This window comes from Ictalurus furcatus, chromosome 22, assembly GCF_023375685.1.
Source record: "Ictalurus furcatus strain D&B chromosome 22, Billie_1.0, whole genome shotgun sequence".
Lineage (NCBI taxonomy): Eukaryota > Metazoa > Chordata > Actinopteri > Siluriformes > Ictaluridae > Ictalurus > Ictalurus furcatus.
This window is the reverse complement of record NC_071276.1, coordinates 1,187,904-1,210,717: the sequence shown is the minus strand read 5'-3', so window position 1 is coordinate 1,210,717 and position 22,814 is coordinate 1,187,904. Positions and strand designations below refer to the sequence as shown.

The following is a 22,814-nucleotide window of genomic DNA, read 5'->3' as shown; positions in this document are numbered from 1 at the left end:
GTACAGTGGTGTGTGACCGGGTTCTCTGTTTGTGTACAGTGGTGTGTGACCGGGTTCTCTGTTTGTGTACAGTGGTGTGTGACGGGTTCTCTGTTTGTGTACAGTGGTGTGTGACTGGGTTCTCTGTTTGTGTACAGTGGTGTGTGACTGGTTCTCTGTTTGTGTACAGTGGTGTGTGACGGGTTCTCTGTTTGTGTACAGTGGTGTGTGACTGGGTTCTCTGTTTGTGTACAGTGGTGTGTGACTGGTTCTCTGTTTGTGTACAGTGGTGTGTGACGGGTTCTCTGTTTGTGTACAGTGGTGTGTGACTGGTTCTCTGTGTACAGTGGTGTGTGATGGGTTCTCTGTTTGTGTACAGTGGTGTGTGACGGGTTCTCTGTTTGTGTACAGTGGTGTGTGACTGGGTTCTCTGTTTGTGTACAGTGGTGTGTGACTGGTTCTCTGTTTGTGTACAGTGGTGTGTGACGGGTTCTCTGTTTGTGTACAGTGGTGTGTGACTGGTTCTCTGTTTGTGTACAGTGGTGTGTGACGGGTTCTCTGTTTGTGTACAGTGGTGTGTGACTGGTTCTCTGTGTACAGTGGTGTGTGACTGGTTCTCTGTGTACAGTGGTGTGTGATGGGTTCTCTGTGTACAGAGGTGTGTGACCGGGTTTTTTAAGTCATGTTTTGCAGAGGGGTCAAATACTTATTTCCATCATTAAAATGCAAATCAATTTATAACATTTTTGACATGCGTTTTTCTGGATTTTCTTGTTGTTATTCTGTCTCTCACTGTTCAAATAAATCTACCATTAAAATTATAGAATGATCATTTCTTTGTCAGTGGGCAAACATACAAAATCAGCAGGGGATCAAATACTTTTTTCCCTCACTGTATCTGTTTTATTATAAAACTCTCTGCCTTTTATCACATTTTATGTCACTTTTTCTCACCAGGTGATCTGTGTGACTTTACACAGTGACTAATGATGCTAAGTTACATTATAGTAACGAGTGTGTGTGTGTGTGTGTGTTTAGGACACGAGTGTGTGAGTGTGTGTGATGCATTAGGACACGAGTGTGTAGTAAAGTGAAGTAAAATATTGATGATGTTTCACATAAGAACATGTTATTTTCAGTGATTGTTTGCAGTCTCCTATAATTTAGAAAAAAAAAATCAGTTAATTAGTTAATGATCTCCACTTTATGAAACTAAACCCCATGTTGGTGAAGCAGAAATCTGAGTCTCTGAGGAGGTTCTGAACTAGAAGGTGATCCTGGAGTTTTACCTGAAAATAGGCTGATAACATTCCAGATGCTCTCGACATTTTCAGTAAACCAACTAGAATTTAATCTCCTAGAACTTTTCTTACTAATGAAAAGCTGATTTATTTGAAAGATTGTGTGCTGATTAAATGTATTGTAAATGCAGGGTGAATATGGATGGACGGCGTCACTGGAGCAGTCGCCTGTTATTTCCCTCAGTGTCCGTCCTGCTGGATTTCTCATTCGGAGGAAGAAGAAGTCTAGTAAGAGAAGAGACAACACAATGTAAAGTTTATGAGAAGAAAGTTAGACATTTTCAAACATTACTGATAACAATAATCCATATTCACCACAGCCTGGTTGGGACAGAAATCTGATATTGATATCCTGTCCTGTGATGTTGGATCAGTTTTAATTTCTACTCAGAATTCACTTTCAGTTTTATTGTGGCTTTGTCCATATACAGTGTTTAAAACTACAGTTTGTCCATCATCTGGTTTTCATACACAAGTCCTGTACAACCCATGGGTGAGTCGTGTTAACAAAGTCGTAATGGACACTGGGGACACGTCTACACCTTTCAAACAGTGGTGGAGACGACTCTACTTTAAATCCTGGGTTAAAGTCTGGTGTTAAGGTCTGGTGATGAAGTCCTTTGTTGAGGTGGAAGTGTGTTTTGGATCGTCGTCTTGCTGCATGATGAAGTTCCTCCTGATTAATTCGGATTAATTTCTCTGTAAATTGTCAGAAAAAATGTTCCTGTAAACTTCTGAATTCATTCTGCTGCTACCATCATGAGTCCATCATCAATAAAGATTAGTGAGAATGTTCCAGAAGCAGCCATGCAAGCCCAAGCCATGACACTACCTCCACCATGTTCCACAGATGAGCTTGTATGTTCTGGATCGTGAGCAGATCCTTTCTTTCTCCACACTTTGGCCTTTCCATCACTTTGGTAGAGGGTAAAATAAGTAGTAAAATATTTAAATATTTTTTTAAAATATTTTTTATTTTATATTAATTTTTAAAAAAATATATTTTTAAAAATGGAACTTGTGACTGGGGAATGTCTTCCAATTTTTGATCTAGTTCCCATTCTAGAGCATTGACGATACATGAAGGGTTGATGATATATTCCTCATGGTCATTCACATGTTCCGTGTGGTCCAGATGAGACAGGGCATCGGCCTTTGTGTTTTTGGATCCTGGTCTATATGATAGGGTGAAATGGAACCAGGTGAAAAACAGGGACCATCGGGCTTGACGGGGTGTGAGCCTCTTGGCAGTGTGTAAATACTCCAAGTTTTTATGGTCAGTGAAGATGACGAAGGAATGTGTAGCTCCTTCTAACCAGTGCCGCCACTCTTCAAGGGCTAATTTGACGGCCAAGAGTTCTCGATTGCCCACATCATAATTTCTCTCAGTGGGGGAAAGCTTTCGTGAAAAGAAGGTCACTGGATGGAGCTTTGGCCTTTCTCCGAAACGCTGGGAGAGTACAGCTCCTACCCCGGTCTCTGACGCATCGACTTCCACGATGGACGGTCTAGATGGGTCGGGATGCTTGATAATGGGAGCGGTTGTGAAGGCTTTCTTGAGCTGATCCAGAACTACTTGGGCAGCTGGGTTCCACAGCAGGCATTTTGGCTTCCCTTTTAATAAGGACGTCAAGGGATTGGCGATGGTACTGAAATTTCGAATGAATCTTCTGTAAAAATTGGCAAAACCCAGAAATCTTTGTAATTCCTTCACCGTCGTGGGTGTGGGCCAGTTCACTACTGCCTTGACCTTTTCTTGATCCATAGAGACCCCTTCGGGGCTAATGATGTATCCCAGGAATGAAATGGTGTGTTTATGAAATTCACATTTTTCAGCTTTGACATACAACTGGTGATGGAGTAATCTTTGTAGAACCTGGCGGACGTGGTGGACATGTTCCTCTTTGGAGTTGGAATATATTAGGATGTCATCGATGTAGGTGATTACATGATGCCCCAGCATGTCCCGTAAGACGTCGTTAATAAGACACTGGAAGACTGAGGGAGCGTTAGAAAGCCCATACGGCATGACCTGATACTCATAGTGACCAGACGTTGTGCTGAAACCTGTCTTCCATTCGTCCCCCTCTCGAATCCGGATCAAGTTGTAGGCACTGCGTAAATCCAGCTTAGTGAAGATGGTGGCAGTGCGTAGTTGTTCCAGAGCGACTGGTAGCAGAGGCAGTGGGTATCGATACTTGATGCAGCACTGGTTTAACCCTCGATAGTCTATGCATGGTCTCAAACCTCCTCCTTTCTTCTCCACAAAGAAAAACCCTGCTGATGCCGGAGATGTGGATGGTCGTATTTAACCCTGGTGTAATGCTTCTTGAATATATTCATCCATGGCCTTTTGTTCAGTTAGTGTTAGCGGATATATTCTTCCTCGAGGTGGTGTAGTGCCCGGAAGTAGGTCGATAGCACAGTCGTAGTGTCGATGAGGTGGTAGCTCGCTAGCCTTCTCTTTACTAAATGCTTCAATGAGGTCGTGGTATTCATTGGGTATTTGAACGGTGTCAGCCCTGTTAGGGCTCTCTATGGATGTGGTACCTAATGTTGTCACAGGGATTTGAAGGCAATGGTTGATACAATGCGATGACCAGTGGGTGATCTCCCTTTGAGTCCAAGAAATTTGTGGTTATGATGTTCGAGCCAGGGAAGACCGAGGACCACTGGATGACGGGCAGATACAATGACATGGAAGATTATCCGTTCTTGATGGAGAGCGCTGGTGTGGAGGTTAACGGGTTCCGTGCAGTGGGTAATAAGCTTGAAAATGGCTTGAACACGGTGGCGTGTGATAAGGGGACGAACGGGGATGTCGTGCTGCTGTATGGTGTCTTGATCGATGAAATTCCCCACCGCTCCTGAGTCGATCAGCGCTTCTAAAATACAAGATACGCCTGAGTACTCTAATATGACTGGTATTAAAAACGCAGATTGAATTGAGCGTTGGACTGTGGAATCCAAACTCACCCCTGGCTGCTGTTGCTTAGCAGTTGCATTGTCCCATCGGGCGGGGCGTTGCTTGAGTGGGCATTGTTGCACGAAGTGCTTTTCCTCGCCGCAATAAAAACAGCGATGTTCACGACACCTTTGTTCTCTCTCCTGCATGCTAACCCGTGTCTGACCCAGCTGCATGGGTTCCACGGGAGACTCCTGCACTGGTACTTCCACCTCGCTGCATATGGGGCGGCTCCTCGTAGTAGACGATCCAGGCAAATTGCTAAATCAATCAGCGAGTCGAGTGTTAGCTGATCATCGCGACATGCCAGTTCGGTCACGATGTCGGCATTTAATCCCTGGCGAAACACAGTTTTGAGAGCGGGTTGATTCCATCCACTACTTGCTGCTACAGTGCGAAACTCGAGGCCATAATCAGCCACGCAGCGTGATCCTTGCTTCAGGGACAATAATTCCTCACCAGTCTCTCTGTTGTCTGGCGAGTGATCAAAGACTGTATGGAATCGCGCTGTTAGTTGATCATACGTGTTTGTGACGTTTCCTCCCTGTTCCCATTCCGCGGTGGCCCAGAGGAGAGCTTTCCCGGTCAAAAGTTCCATGAAATGGATGATCTTACGATTCTCCGTCATGTCTGGGTAGGTTGAGAAGAACAGGGAGCATTGTAGGAGGAAACCCCGGCAGCGTGCCAGATCTTCGTCGTACTTCTCCGGTGCCGGTGTGGGAGGTAAACGCGTTGTCGCCGCCGCAGCAAACGGCGTGGCTTGACTTAGCCTAGCTACCTGCTCAGTCAGGTTGGCTAGACATTGGTCGTGGTCGCTGATCATCCGACCATGTCCCTCGATGGCTTGTGGCCAACGTGGATGCCCCGCTGCTTCCATTGGAAGGCGAAGTATTCTGTCACGTACCGGAGTTGGCACAGAAGCAGAAGCGCGTGCATAGTAAAGGGTAGTTTCAAAGACGTAGTCGTAAAACAAGCAAGGGTCAGGTGATCGGACAAACAAAGCACAAGGGAACAGGCAGAAAGCGTAGTCGTAAACGGGAAAAGAGGTCGAGATAACAAAGATAGCAAACGAATGTGAAAGGCTTGGAAACGCAGAGAACAAGTCTACTGAACGTATACTTCGCACTGAAAATTTGGCGAATGACTCGCTAAATACTAGTGGAGAGAGTGTGTGTGTGATTAGTGACAGGTGTGGGAGATTAGAACTCCGGGGATGGTGAGCGCATGCGTGCATGGGAGGTGAGTGTTGCTTCTTGGGAAACTGAGTCCTGGCCAGGTTGAGATATGACAGATATACAGTACAAAACTGCCATATTAGATTTTAAAGTTTATTATAAAGTTTTAGCTTCCCAATTGAAATTAAAAAAAAAAACCCATAATAAAGCCCATGTTAAAATATAGCCCATGTGTTAAAATACACACGCACAACAAATCTATTTTAATTTATAAAAATCTATTTTAATTCACACACACACATATCACAATTAGTCACATCTGTCCAAAATACTCAGTTAAATATACAGTGAGGAACAAGATGGCGGTTAATGATTCCACAAAACTAAAGTATGACTGGTACTCTTCATCTTCATGCAGCAACTGGTGACGTGGAGGAAATCCTGAATTCTGATTGGTCCGAATTTCCCCGCCTACAAAAACTCTGCAGCAAAACACGAGAGAAAGGCAGAGAAGAACATCAGCACTGACTCTGAGGATCTATCTGTGTGGAGAATAAACTATAGAGCTAGAGCTGAGAAATTTACATTTACAAAACTTTACGGAACTACACAATGATGAAAATCCTGATTTTCCTCGCGTTTTGTGTTCATCTGTCTGCAGCAGGTCAGTTTACTGGCTTTATTATAACTTTATTTTATTGTCACTTTATTCTGTTAATCTGTAAATGGTGATTAGTCATTAAGGCTGATTCAGTGACTTTTCTTCATTAAAAGTGTAAACAATGCATTCAAACTATTAAACATGAACAGTGTTGAGATATAAAGTAATATTCAGTAGATTCATGATTAAAATTCAGAGATAGTCCTAACAATCTGCAGTTTCTATTCAGTATTTACTATAAAATCTCCACACAGCACTGAGATCACTGTTACTGAGGAGATATTTACATAAAATAATGTTATTTATTAGTTATTTATCTAAAACCTTCCTCAAACTCGTAAACACGTGAATAGAGGGAAAACTACATCATTAACGGAAGAATAAAACTAAATCCTTTATTTCCTTTCCTAAAGAAAAAAAAGGTCTAAATAAAGAAATCTAAATAAAAGTCTAAAGAAATAAATAAACAAATATGATTTGAGTTTTAATAATCTGTTAGCTTTGTCTTTGCTTGTAAACCAATCCTCTAATGAAAGTACTGAATTATTATGAAAGAGCAAACATTTCTTAGAGCTCATAAAACTTGTTCAATAACTGGTCGAGTGTAGATACTAACTGTGAACCTCAATATCTCCATAACTATCAGTATTTATTATGAAACACTAATAAACAGGAGGACAACAAGTTACTTTCATTTCTAACATGCAGCAGCTGTGTTTACCTGGTTAGTGATGACGTAGGCTACTTTGGGGGCGTGGCTTATTGACCGACAGGTGCGAGAGTAGACACATTGTTGTGTTTATTTGAAGGAGGAAACTTTTCAGATTGAAATCATTGATTTGATTTTCTTTATAATTGTTCTGTATATCATTTGGATGTGAGATTCAGTACCAACAGAAACCAGGAGAACAATCACCATCAGTACAGGATTAAACACTGACTGGGATTAAAACATCACAAGAACCAGAACGTACATATAAAATGTTGCAGTTATCATAAAATCAATATTAAATATGTACTTCATGTTTTTTTTTTAAAATTGCATACATCAAACCGCAGATTGTCATAATTACAGATCGGGGCTGTCTTTGAATAATGAACCAATCCACTGAATTGGACACTGTTCATACTCATCCCTGTAACATTATTGGAATGTTATTCCATAAATGGAACTAATAAAAGTAAACGCCTATGAATGTAAAGTTATACATGACCCTTGCCTCTGTGTACACACCACACCAGCTTCTCTCTGGTCACACCTTACTACTCTTTCTCACCCTCATGTCTAACTGTGGACAAAAGTCTAAAGCAGAATAAAATGAGAAAAGCAGACGGAGAAATGTACCACAAAATTAAAGACGCAGCTCAAGAGGAAACTTTATACAAAATACAAATATCACTAATAAGTAGGAGCAAAAAGTTAGGGGGGGATTTTCTTTCTCAATTTTTGTTAGCTATATCTCAATACTCTTGCAAGCTGCTAAAGCATAATATTTGCAATATTTACCTTTTTAAAAAAATCACTATTAAAGTCCATCATTTGCCTCTGTGGACTCAGACCAGCGGGTGTGTCCTATTTCAGTAGTACTAACTTCATTGTCTGTGTTTTATAAAGATATCCTCAGGTCAGTGGTAGAATCCTGTTTTAGCTATTCACACCTCAGTACTCAATCATTCTGAGCTGTTTTACTCACTCTCACTTGCTAGATGAGTCCTGTTTCACTTGGTCAGGGCTGTCTCATTTCAGCCATTGTCACTTCAGTAGGAACTCTGCTAGCTCGGTTTTTGTGATGTTTTAAGATGCAGTTTTCCTCCCACATCCCAGTCCACACAGCTATCCAGGTGTAGTTGAAGCTGCCCTAAATCAATCATAGTGACATTAATGACTGCAACGCACACAGAGGACCAACAGAGGGCGCTGTTATATCTTTATAACATATTGTAAATGTTTTTGTTTGTTGAATTTAAAGGATTTTTCCACAGCGCTCACACACACGCACACACACACGCACACACACAATGAATCCAGAGAGTCTATGCACTTTTTATATTTAACTTTTGAAAAGGAAAAAACTGCAACGCAATTATTTCCTGAAGCTGATAAACAATAAAGACAGCACACAGATACCTCTGTATTGTGTGTGTGTATGTGTGTGTGTATGAGAGAGAGAAAAACAGTCAGTCTGAAGCACTGTAACACTAACAGCTGAACATCGCCTCCCATTTTATCACTGATGTTTTTTTTATTAGCACAGTGTCTTAACATTTTAATGTATTTTATTCAGTGATGAAACAGTCCGGTGTTGTTACATCATAGCTTTTACTTTTTTCTTTTTTAACATTGAACATCTTAAATCACATATTTTCATAACTTTTATTTCTGCCATGTAAAACTGTATGAATAACTCTGGTACCATATCACCAACAACTTTATTCGGTGTTCTGCTACAAAAACAGCAATTAATATGTAAAGTATGTACGCGCAAAGCTGTAATAACCTGAAAGCAGTATATATATATAAAAAATACTTTCAGTTACAAACCTTTTCTTGTCACTTCTTCCTGGTACATGGTGAGGCAGTGTGTTATTTCACTATAGGCAGAGACAAGAGATCAACAAGGAAAGAAAAAAAAGACCATTATGTAGAATCGAAAGTCTGAACTCAAAACTGTTTATATACAGTCATGTCTGTAAATAGTTAAAATATGAAATGGAGAATGATGCAGCAAAATTTTTGTTCTGAAATGTTCTTCCACATTTAAATAGCATTTATCTACCACAGACAGTGAAATCTGTAAAAATAAATAAATAAATAAATAAATAATCATCCTGTAGCTCTGCAGTGGCTACAAACCATTCAATGAAAAACACAAATTTTCATAATGTTTCATGAGGTTTATTTGGGATAACAGTTCTGACAGTTTCTGTGCACGATTAATAAGAAAAGATTGTTTATTAATCGAGTTAGATGGTCCTCGGAACCCTTTCCCCCACCTCTACTCTATTTCTGTTTTATTCATTTATTTCCAGTAGCTTATGGCCTCATTATATAATAATTACTCTGTCTGTAGGTCTGGATGTGCACATCAAGGGGCCAAGAACTATTATTATAATATTAACAACAATATCAAGCTTAATATTAACAACAATATCATTTACTATTATTTGCTTAAAATTGGTAGAAAATGTAAATAATATAATCTAATTACATATATATATATATATATAATGTGTGTGTAATCTAAATCCCTCGCTTTCAACTCCTGCTTTCACTTTCTGTGAGAAAGTACATCCTGTGCACACTTCACATTTCCCGTGTTAAACGTGTGTGATGTGGCAGGAGGGAGAGTCACTAAATTATCCTGAATGATCAGAAACAGAATTCTTTACTACTTTTATTAACATTATTATGTATATTTATTGTCTTGTTCATGTGATGAGTTACTAAAATAATGTAAATGTCCATTTTTACTCTTTTACAGACACACACACTCTGCAGGTCTTCTACACTGGAGTCACACCAGGAATAAATTTCCCAGAATTCATTGCTCTCAGTCAGCTGGATGGAGTGCAACATGAGTACTATGACAGTAAGATCTAGAAGAAGATCCCAAAGACGGAGTGGATAAAGAGGATCAACGCTGATGATCCAGATTACTGGGACAGATACACACAGGTGCTGCAGGAAAATGAGGAGGACTTCAAAGGCAATGTGGATAAACTGATGCAGTGCTTTAATCAAAGTAAAGGTAAACACACTCACACCTTTAATCACTAACACACACACACACACACACACACACACACACAGCTTTAATCATACACACTCTCACACTCTCTCTCTCTCACACACACACAGCACTCTGTATACATACAGAGACACAGGGAAACATCGAGAAAGGATGTTAGCCAAGTAAACTAACAAGCTATTGGGCTAATAATTATACTGTATAGTTAAACTAGTAGTAGCTAAGTGTGCTGGCAAGTTAGTTTATTGTTAACTATTAACTAGGGCTGCAACAACTAATTTATAAAAATCAATGAAATATAATGTATTACACATTTATTGGTCATATTTATGTGTCTCTCCTGCCCTTTCAGATTATCTCATGCTCTGTTGGCCAAAAAGTCCGTAGTTTGTACGCCATCTTGTTGAATTGAAAATGAACAGGTTTCAGATGAATAATTAGTCTACACGACGGACTTATAAACAGCTACATAATATTTTAGTACATCTTGTGTAAAGTCATAAAGTCTCCATGCTGCTTTCAGAGTCGACCCCAAAAAGAGTTGATTCACTGATTCTAGCAACGAAAGCTAAAAGTCAACCCCGAAGCTTGACTGAGTCGATTCTACACACTGAAAATGATTCGCTTTGTGTACAGATGGAAATAAAATGAATTTAGAATCAGAGTGTTTCAGTTAGCAGGACAGACAGCAGATTATTTATCTTCCCTTTATTTTTCATTCGTCTGGTAAAAACTGAACAAATCAGGGCTTGAAATGTAGATAAGATGCAGTGTGTCAGTCGAGGACCTTCTTGCAGGGGCAGCTTGGTGGTGCTCGGATTTAAACTCACAAACTTCTGATCAGTATCACATGCCTTAACCACTGAACTATCACAGCAGCACAGCTATAGTTTTTAGAGCACTGCCTGTCCATCTGCTGTTTTGTCAATATGATTATAATGTGATATGTGTGTGTGTGTGTGGGAGTGTGGGTGTGTGTGTGTGTGTGTGTGTGAGTGTGCAGAGCTGCTGGAGCTGAATTGGCTTTAACTGTTATTCACATTCAGTTTTGTTCAGAGAAACATTTACATTGTTTTGTGTAGTTTATGATTCAGAAATAATAATAAAAAAAGTCTTTTCAGTTATAATTATTGTCACGAATCGTGACGGAGCAGAGATAGGACGGATGCAAGTGCAGGATGAACAGTTGTTTATTTGAAAGAGAGACAGGCAGACAAATCCAAAACGTGATCCAAAACGTAATCCACAAACATGCAAGAGGTCAGGCGATTGGCAAACAGGCATACAAGGGGCAAGGCAGGAATCTAGGTCGTGGTCACGGAAAACAGGGTCGATAAACAAAACAAGAAATGAACTATGACGAGGGACTGGAAGCGGATAATCCAGCGCGAACTAACTCTAAACATGGACCGTGACTATGACTATGATACGAGCTAAACTAACTCTAAACATGGACCGTGACTATGAATACGCTACGAACTAAACTAACTCTAAAGTATTAATCTTCCGCGTTGTGTGCTGGGAGGCGCGCGGTATATATGCGGACATGATCAGCGTCTAAACTGCTAGCAGCTGAGAGCAATACAGACCCACGTGAAATCCCAGCCAATGACAGAACAGGGAGGAGACATGACAGAAACATAAACAAAACACACGTGTCCAGATGTCACTACGGTCAACAACGGAAAGGCAGGTGCTCGCGCATTCGCGCTTAGAGCACGCTGCTTCAAGGGGGAATCATGACAGAATCCCCCCCAAAGGAAACTGCACGGTGTTCTTGGTGGTGCAGGGAAGCGGAGCAACGACCCTGGCTGAACAGGGAGGCTGAGCTACGTCCTCGGCTGAACAGGGAGGCTGAGCGATATCCTCGGCTGAACAGGGAGGCTGAGCGACGACCTTGGCGGAGCATGAGGGCAGAGCGACGTCCTCGGCGGAGCATGAAAGCGGGCCAACGTCCTTGTCGGAGCATGAAAGCAGAGCGACGTCCTCGGCGGAGCAGGGAAACAGAGCACTGTACTCGGCAGAGCAGAGAAGCAGGGCGACGTCCTCGTGGGAGCATGAAGGCAGGGCGACGTCCTCGGCGGAGCAGGGAAACAGAGCACTGTACTCAGCAGAGCAGGGAAGCAGGGCGACGTCCTCGTTGGAGCATGAAAGCGGAGCGACGTCCCCAGCTGAACTGGAAGGCAGAGTGAAGTCCCCTGTAAGGCCAGGGAGAGAAGCGTGGGTCTCCGTGCGGCCAGGGAGGGGAGCGTGGGTCTCCGTGCGGCCAGGGAGGGGAGCGTGGGTCTCCGTGCGGCCAGGGAGAGGAGCGTGGGTCTCCTCGAAGGACGATGTTTGCCATGGAGCAGGAAGGCTGAGCGACGTCCTCAGCTGAACAGGGAGGCTGAGCGACGTCCTCAGCTGAACAGGGAGGCTGAGGCTCTGAGGTCTCCAGGTGAACCTTGGGCATGGGCGGAGCTTGGGTGGCCGTGTCAGTAGACTCAGGCGTGAGCCGAACTTGGCTGTGCGTGTCAGCAGACTGTGGCGTGAGCAGAACTTGGCTGTGCGTGTCAGCAGACTGTGGCGTGAGCAGAACTTGGCGGTGCGTGTCAGCAGACTGTGGCGTGAGCAGAACTTGGCTGGGCGTGTCAGCAGACTGGGGCGTGAGCAGAGCTTGGCTGGGCGTGTCAGCAGATTGGGGTGTGAGCAGAACTTGGTCATTAGGCTTAGATATTAGCAGAGCTTGGTCAACTGGATCAGCAGGCTTGAACGTGAGCTCAGGGACGTGAGGCTTGGCTTGGACGTCAGAGCCTGGAGGCTTGGCTTGGATGTCAGAGCCTGGAGGCTTGGCTTGGACGTCAGAGCCTGGAGGCTTGGCTTGGACTTGGATTTCAGGGACTTGAGACTTGACTTGGGCATCAGAGCCTGGAGGCTTGACTTGGACTTGGATTTCAGGGACTTGAGACTTGACTTGGGCATCAGAGCCTGGAGGCTTGACTTGGGCTTCAGAGCCTGGTGGCTTGACTTGGGCTTCAGAGCCTGGTGGCTTGACTTGGACTTCAGAGCCTGGAGGCTTGACTTGGACTTCAGAGCCTGGAGGCTTGACTTGGACTTCAGAGCCTGGAGGCTTGACTTGGACCTCAGAGCCTGGAGGCTTGACTTGGACCTCAGAGCCTGGAGGCTTGACTTGGACTTGGACCTTAGGGACTTGAGACTTGACTTGGATTTCAGGGACTGGAGACTTGACTTGGACCTCAGGGACTTGAGACTTGACTTGGACCTCAGGGACTTGAGACTTGACTTGGACTTGGACCTTAGGGACTTGAGACTTGACTTGGACTTGGACCTTAGGGACTTGAGACTGGACTTGGACCTCAGGGACTTGAGACTGGACTTGGACCTCAGGGACTTGAGACTGGACTTGGACTTCAGAAGCTTGAGACTTGACTTGGACCTCAGGGACTTGGGACTTGACTTGGACTTGGACCTCAGGGTCTTCGGTGGAGTTTCTTATGCTCCGGCCAGCTGCTCTTGAAGCATTCCTGAGAGCAGAAGAAAGCTTCCTGGAAGCCCAGCTTCTTGCAGGTGGGACATTGAAGCTGACTCTCTCTCCCGCAGTCCTCAGCCATACATCTCGGAGATTTCACCCCCGCGTTGGCCAGAAACTGAAGTGGTTCGCTGGTTACTGCCCTGTCCATCTCCTCATAATAGAGGTTGACCGGTGGGTCCACCTGGGACTGTCCATTGACTCTCCACCCCAGTAAATCAAGGCCACGAAGTTGTCCAGGTTGTGAAAACTCCTCCATAAACAGCTCTGCAAACCGAGTTACATCATGGAGGGCTGGCGACCCAGCACTCACCAGCTGCTCCACCCAGTCACGGGCCGGACCACAAAACCTGGACACCAGGAACCCGATCCACTCTCTCTTAGTAGGCTTGGGAAACGCCAAGCTGCAGAAATACTCCTGGCAGCTGAAGAGGAACTCCAGCGGGTAGCTCCCTAATCCCGCTGTCTCTGGTGGCAATTCAACAGCGTACCTTTGGGGAAATTGCACGGACGAAAAATGCGGCCAGTAATCCGAGCGTTCCCCGATGAGGTATTGTCCTACCACTTCCCTTTTTTCTGTGGCGTGACTTCTCTCTCGTCCTCGTGCTGCATCCATGTTGAGGCGGAAGATTCTGTCACGAATCGTGACGGAGCAGAGATAGGACGGATGCAAGTGCAGGATGAACAGTTGTTTATTTGAAAGAGAGACAGGCAGACAAATCCAAAACGTAATCCACAAACATGCAAAAGGTCAGGCGATTGGCAAACAGGCATACACGGGGCAAGGCAGGAATCTAGGTCGATAAACAAAACAAGAAACGAACTATGACGAGGGACTGGAAGCGGATAATCCAGCGCGAACTAACTCTAAACATGGACCGTGACTATGACTACTAAACGAACTAAACTAACTCTAAGATAATCTTCCGCGTTGAGTGCTTGGAGACGCGCGGTATATATGCGGACATGATCAGCGTCTAAACCGCTAGCAGCTGAGAGCAATACAGACCCACGTGAAATCCCAGCCAATGACAGAACAGGGAGGAGACATGACAGAAACATAAACAAAACACACGTGTCCCAATGTCATTACGGTCAACAACGGAAAAGCAGGTGCTCGCGCATTCACGCTTAGAGCACGCTGCTTCAAGAGGGAATCATGACAATTATTCTTCATTCAGATTTTGTTCAGAATCGAGTCGTGATCGCAGTATTGTGAATGGAATCGTTACAGGAGTGTGAGGTTACACCCCTACTGAGGTCACATGATTCCTCCTCACTGCAGTGTTTAACCTTCTTCCTGCTTTAACACCTGAACACCTGCTCATTATTCCCATCATGTTCATCACTAATAACAACACCATGAGAGAACTGATGCTGTACCCCGTTATCACCGCTCATTATCTCCTAACTATTACACTTACACCTCAACATTTCTGATAGTGTTCACTCTAATAACACGTCTAATACATCTGATAGTGTTCACTCTAATAACACGTCTCTAATACATCTGATAATGTTCACTCTAATAACACGTCTCTAATACATCTGATAGTGTTCACTCTAATAACACGTCTAATACATCTGATAGTGTTCACTCTAATAACACGTCTAATACATCTGATAGTGTTCACTCTAATAACACGTCTAATACATCTGATAGTGTTCACTCTAATAACACGTCTCTTATACATCTGATAGTGTTCACTCTAATAACACGTCTAATACATCTGATAGTGTTCACTCTAATAACACGTCTAATACATCTGATAGTGTTCACTCTAATAACACGTCTCATACATCTGATAGTGTTCACTCTAATAACACGTCTAATACATCTGATAGTGTTCACTCTAATAACACGTCTAATACATCTGATAGTGTTCACTCTAATAACACGTCTAATACATCTGATAGTGTTCACTCTAATAACACGTCTCTAATACATCTGATAGTGTTCACTCTAATAACACGTCTAATACATCTGATAGTGTTCACTCTAATAACACGTCTCTAATACATCTGATAGTGTTCACTCTAATAACACGTCTCTAATACATCTGATAGTGTTCACTCTAATAACACGTCTCTAATACATCTGATAGTGTTCACTCTAATAACACGTCTCTAATACATCTGATAGTGTTCACTCTAATAACACGTCTAATACATCTGATAGTGTTCACTCTAATAACACGTCTAATACATCTGATAGTGTTCACTCTAATAACACGTCTCTAATACATCTGATAGTGTTCACTCTAATAACACATCTAATACATCTGATAGTGTTCACTCTAATAACACGTCTCATACATCTGATAGTGTTCACTCTAATAACACGTCTAATACATCTGATAGTGTTCACTCTAATAACACGTCTAATACATCTGATAGTGTTCACTCTAATAACACGTCTAATACATCTGATAGTGTTCACTCTAATAACACGTCTAATACATCTGATAGTGTTCACTCTAATAACACGTCTCTAATACATCTGATAGTGTTCACTCTAATAACACGTCTAATACATCTGATAGTGTTCACTCTAATAACACGTCTCTAATACATCTGATAGTGTTCACTCTAATAACACGTCTCTAATACATCTGATAGTGTTCACTCTAATAACACGTCTCTAATACATCTGATAGTGTTCACTCTAATAACACGTCTCTAATACATCTGATAGTGTTCACTCTAATAACACGTCTCTAATACATCTGATAGTGTTCACTCTAATAACAAGTCTCTAATACATCTGATAGTGTTCACTCTAATAACACGTCTAATACATCTGATAGTGTTCACTCTAATAACACGTCTCTAATACATCTGATAGTGTTCACTCTAATAACACGTCTCTAATACATCTGATAGTGTTCACTCTAATAACACGTCTCTAATACATCTGATAGTGTTCACTCTAATAACACGTCTCTAATACATCTGATAGTGTTCACTCTAATAACACGTCTCTAATACATCTGATAGTGTTCACTCTAATAACACGTCTCTAATACATCTGATAGTGTTCACTCTAATAACACGTCTAATACATCTGATAGTGTTCACTCTAATAACACGTCTAATACATCTGATAGTGTTCACTCTAATAACACGTCTCTAATACATCTGATAGTGTTCACTCTAATAACACGTCTAATACATCTGATAGTGTTCACTCTAATAACACGTCTCTAATACATCTGATAGTGTTCACTCTAATAACACGTCTCTAATACATCTGATAGTGTTCACTCTAATAACACGTCTCTAATACATCTGATAGTGTTCACTCTAATAACACGTCTCTAATACATCTGATAGTGTTCACTCTAATAACACGTCTAATACATCTGATAGTGTTCACTCTAATAACACGTCTCTAATACATCTGATAGTGTTCACTCTAATAACACGTCTAATACATCTGATAGTGTTCACTCTAATAACACGTCTAATACATCTGATAGTGTTCACTCTAATAACACGTCTAATACATCTGATAGTGTTCACTCTAATAACACGTCTAATACATCTGATAATGTTCACTCTAATAACACGTCTAATACATCTGATAGTGTTCACTCTAATAACACGTCTAATACATCTGATAGTGTTCACTCTAATAACACGTCTAATACATCTGATAGTGTTCACTCTAATAACACGTCTAATACATCTGATAGTGTTCACTCTAATAACACGTCTCATACATCTGATAGTGTTCACTCTAATAACACGTCTAATACATCTGATAATGTTCACTCTAATAACACGTCTAATACATCTGATAGTGTTCGCTCTAATAACACGTCTAATACATCTGATAATGTTCGCTCTAATAACACGTCTAATACATCTGATAGTGTTCGCTCTAATAACACGTCTAATACATCTGATAGTGTTCGCTCTAATAACACGTCTAATACATCTGATAGTGTTCGCTCTAATAACACGTCTCATACATCTGATAGTGTTCACTCTAATAACACGTCTAATACATCTGATAGTGTTCGCTCTAATAACACGTCTAATACATCTGATAGTGTTCACTCTAATAACACGTCTAATACATCTGATAGCGTTCACTCTAATAAACGCTTAGTCGTACTGTTCAGTATTAAGCCCTTGTTGTAATTTCCTGTGTAGTAGTTTAGAAATGTCAGATATGTTCACTAACTGCAGCTAATATTAGCCAGCGTAGCTAATAGTATCATTACAGTACATTAGTGTGTATCTGAAGACTGTATGTAGTTAGTAGAGTGTTTGATGTTGATGTTCTGTAGTCTGTAGCGTGTTCTTCATGGATAATGATGTAGATATATTCTGTTGTACTGGATGCTCAGTGATGCAGTACGGGTTTGTAGATCTTCAGCTGGAGAGCATGAAGGTAGTGGTGTTGTCATAGCGGTAAATAAACTGTACGAACAGAGTGTTTGTGTGCTAATTAGCTAGCTACACACCTTCAAGCTCTGAGTCGTCCTCATGTTTCTGTCCGTTTCGATGTCCCTTCATGTCCTGTTTGATGTAAGTGTGATTAGACGTTATATGGACGTTCGTAGCAGCGCTCACGTTTTTATCTAAATTCTCTGACACTGACACGACTTTCTCTCCAGCTGTCTGTCGTCATAGTGACACTGAACCTGCTGCTGATTATCCTTTACGATGTGAATGAACTGCACACTTACACTTGTTTCAGCCTTTATACACACACATACACACACACACACACACACACACACACACACACACTGTGTAATATAACGACTTAATCAGATACCAGACTTCTGTCAGAGAGGGAATTTTATATTTAATAACACTGATAAATGTATGAAGTTTACAGTGAGCTGTAAGGGGAACACCTGAGTGATCAGTTTAGTCTTAAATCATAGGAATGTTTTTTTCTTTTACAAGAGAACAAATTATTAACACACAGCAGCGTTTATTAAATCAGGAACTACAACCAGAAAATTACTAAATATAATTCACACCATCCACAATGTGTCACACCTGCTGTTGAGAGAAATGGAAAATAAAAGTGTGTGTGTGTGTGTGTGTGTGTGTGTGTGTGTGTGTGTGAGAGAGAGAGATTTGCATGCGTATACAGTATGTCATCAACAACTAAGCTTTCTATGACTTAGCAGAAAATAGAAGAAAATAGCAGAAGGAAAATCAGCAAAGTAAAATAAATGTAAAATATTCTGTCTGGTGAAGTCAAAGTGCAGAGTAGAATGTAGTGGGATTGTTTAAATGGCATCTGTGTGTGTGTGTGTTTGTGTGTGGTGTGTGTGTGTGTGTCTGTGTGTGTGTCTGTGTGTGTGTCTGTGGGTGTGTGTGTGTGTGTGTGTGTGTGTGTGTGTGTGGTGTGTGTGTCTGTGTGGGTGTGTCTGTGTGTGTTTGTGTGTGTGTGCCTGGGTGTGTGTGCCTGGGTGTGTGTGCGTGTGGGTGTGTGTGTGTGTGCAGGAGTTCACACATGGCAGGTGATGTACGGCTGTGAGCGTGATGATGACGGCACCACTAGAGGATACATGCAGTACGGTTATGATGGAGAAGATTTCCTCAGTTTTGATCTGAAAACTCTCACCTGGATCGCTCCGACACCTCAAGCTCTGATCACCAAGAACCAGTGGGATAATGCTCCTGGTTTGAATGCGGGCAGGAAGAACTACCTGGAGACAGAGTGTATCGACTGGTTAAACAAACACCTGTCTTATGGGAAAGAGACTCTGGAGAGGAAAGGTAAAGTGTGTGATCTGATACTGTAATGGCAACACACACACACACACACACCCAGACACACTCACACACCCATACACCACACACACACACACACACACACTTCTTTTGCCTTGTGCTGTTCATATTTAAATATCTACACGTAACATAACTTCATTATTTGAATTATATATTGATCTTATTGATGTAGTTTATATATGTAAATATATTTTCTTGTACAAAACTAAACTTTACATCTATAATTATAAAATATTGATCACATGACCACTTTTAATGTCACTGTTCAGAGGAACAATCATGAAGTGAAAAATCACTTTAACACAGTTTATTTGGATGTAAAACACTTTTCCTCGTATCATTTATAAATGAATGTAATATTTCTGTCTCTGTGTGTCTGCAGATCCTCCTACAGCGTCAGTGTTCCAGAAACACTCTTCTCCAGAGGTGGTGTGTCACGCTACAGGTTTCTTCCCCAAAACAGTGATGATCACCTGGCAGAAGGACGGAGAGGACGTGCATGAGGGCGTGGAGCTCAGAGAGACGTTACCCAACCAGGATGGAAGCTTCCAGAAGAGAAGCGTTCTGACAGTCTCAGCTGAGGATCTGCAGAAACACACCTACACCTGCGTGATTCAGCACAGCAGCTTGGAGAAGGAGATAGTGCTGAATGCAAGGGAGCGCCAAATCCTGAATCCTGGTCAGAGAAACACTTTCCTATAAAACTACAGATTTACACTGAAAGCTGATTTATTTCTGCAGCAGATAATAAAGACTCTGTGTGATTTAACAGGTGGAGGATCAGGTGGAGGATCAGGTGGAGCTCCGATCGGTATCATCGTTGGTGTAGTCGCGGCTCTCCTGGTTCTCGTTGCCGTTGTTGCTGGAATTGTGGTCTGGAAGAAGAAGAACTCTGGTGAGAGGAGGAAGGAGGCAGATGTGAAGTTCTCAGAGAACAGATTTACACTTTCTAATTCTTGAAAGGGGATTTGATGAATATTTGACATATTTTTAAGCTTTAACTGATAAATTAGACGAGACAATAAGCTGATATTGACTAATTGTCTCGTGAAACCAAACCCAGTCCACAGATTTTATAATAACTGTCTGTCCATCATCTGTGTTTCAGGCTTCAAACCTGTTCCACCCAAACCCGGTAAGTGAACCTTTATGATCCAGAAATGATGTTTAAATCCAGTACATTATTGACTCGCAGTGTTTACTTCACTTTCTGATGGATTTGAATGTTTTACAGCCTCTGAAGGAGATTCTTCCTCCAACAACTCTTAAAGTGGACTGTGTGTGTTCCCGCTGCACTGAGAGAGTAAGACGTGATGTTGTTTACGGTGTAATATGGAATAAAGATCTGTGTGTGTTCCCGCTGCACTGAGAGAGTAAGACGTGATGTTGTTTACGGTGTAATATGGAATAAAGATCTGTGTGTGTTCCCGCTGCACTGAGAGAGTAAGACGTGATGTTGTTTACGGTGTGATATGGAATAAAGATCTGTGTGTGTTCCCGCTGCACTGAGAGAGTAAGACGTGATGTTGTTTACGGTGTAATATGGAATAAAGATCTGTGTGTGTTCCCGCTGCACTGAGAGAGTAAGACGTGATGTTGTTTACGGTGTGATATGGAATAAAGATCTGTGTGTGTTCCCGCTGCACTGAGAGAGTAAGACGTGATGTTGTTTACGTTGTAATATGGAATAAAGATCTGTGCGTGTTCCCGCTGCACTGAGAGAGTAAGACGTGATGTTGTTTACGGTGTAATATGGAATAAAGATCTGTGTGTGGAGTGAAAATCCAGCAGAAAAGCCTGCGCTAACATTAAATCTCATCTCAGAGCTGATCCTGTTTCTTTCTGTTTCTCTAGGAGAGAGGAGGAGAGGGAGATGAGGACCACAAAGAACAAGAACCAGGATCTTCAGACATGATCCGTGTTGAACAGATTGGACTAAAGTGTAAAAGAACAGGAAGCGGGATCTTCAGACGGTCCGTGTTGAACAGATTGGACTAAAGTGTAAAAGAACAGGAAGCGGGATCTTCAGACGGTCCGTGTTGAACAGATTGGACTAAAGTGTAAAAGAACAGGAAGCGGGATCTTCAGACAGTCCGTGTTGAACAGATTGGACTAAAGTGTAAAAGAACAGGAAGCGGGATCTTCAGACGGTCCGTGTTGAACAGATTGGACTAAAGTGTAAAAGAACAGGAAGCGGGATCTTCAGATGATCCGTGTTGAACAGATTGGACTAAAGCGTAAAAGAACAGGAAGCGGGATCTTCAGATCTGATCCGTGTTGAACAGATTGGACTAAAGTGTAAAAGAACAGGAAGCGGGATCTTCAGACGGTCTGTGTTGAACAGATTGGACTAAAGTGTAAAAGAACAGGAAGCGGGATCTTCAGATGATCCGTGTTGAACAGATCGGACTAAAGTGTAAAAGAACAGGAAGCGGGATCTTCAGATCTGATCCGTGTTGAACAGATTGGACTAAAGTGTAAAAGAACAGGAAGCGGGATCTTCAGATGGTCCGTGTTGAACAGATTGGACTAAAGTGTAAAAGAACAGGAACCGGGATCTTCAGATGGTCCGTGTTGAACAGATCGGACTAAAGTGTAAAAGAACAGGAAGCGGGATCTTCAGATGATCCGTGTTGAACAGATTGGACTAAAGTGTAAAAGAACAGGAACCGGGATCTTCAGATGGTCCGTGTTGAACAGATTGGACTAAAGTGTAAAAGAACAGGAAGCGGGATCTTCAGACGGTCCGTGTTGAACAGATTGGACTAAAGTATAAAAGAACAGGAGTGAACACAGCAGAAGCAGGAGTTCATGCTGATGATCAGCACTCAAAGCTTTTCTTTTCTCCACACGTGGAAAACACAAATCTACTAAATGTCACGGCACTGACTCCATTATTTATTACTGAACTCAGTTTAAAGCAAAAAAACAATCCATTCAACACGTTTTCACATTTCTACGACCCAAATCTCTCCCACAATCCCTCTGTTCTGTCTGTAACAATCTGAACCAACAATAAAGTCTATTTTCTTCACTCTGTGTGCAGAGGGTTATTTTAGAACTGTGTTCTTTTAAAGGATGTGGCCTCAGGATCAGTTCTACATTTACTGTCATGTTCTCTACACACAATACAGCTGGAGAAACACACACACACACACACACACACACACCATCTCTCTGAGTTTAACCAGTCAGTAAGGGGAAGATTTCACTTCAGACTGTCTGTCCATCATCTGTCTTTCAGGTTTTAAACCTGTTCCACAAAACAGGTATGGAATGAAAATCCAGTAGATTTTCATTCCAGTAGAAATCTCGGCTCAGAGCTGATCCTGTTTCTTTCTGTTATTGTTATTTTAACTCTCTACTCAAGTATATTGGAGTAAAAGGGCTCAAAGGACACATTTTTAGCTTTCATTTAAGGAGCTTTACATCCCAATTGGGTTATACTTGGTTGTGAATCCTTTCTAGTCAATAACTGCCTGAAGTCTGGAACTCATAGTCATCACTAGATGCTGGGGTTCTGTCCTGGTGATGTTCTGCCAGGTGTTTACTGCAGTTGTCTTCACTTCCTGCTTGTTCCTGGGGTGTTTAACCTTCAGGTTTCGTTCAGCGAGTGCACTGCAGTTTGGAAATAGGGAAACCTGTCAGTCACATGTTCCAACATCCTTGCTCACCTACAAACTGGATGGTCTGAT

At 42.0% G+C, this 22,814-nt stretch overlaps 1 pseudogene; it reads left to right on the top strand.

Annotated features, from left to right (window-relative positions):
* The first annotated feature begins 5,936 nt into the window (after positions 1–5,936).
* LOC128625498 (BOLA class I histocompatibility antigen, alpha chain BL3-7-like) lies at positions 5,937–22,153 on the top strand (annotated as a pseudogene).
* Positions 22,154–22,814: the final 661 nt, after the last annotated feature.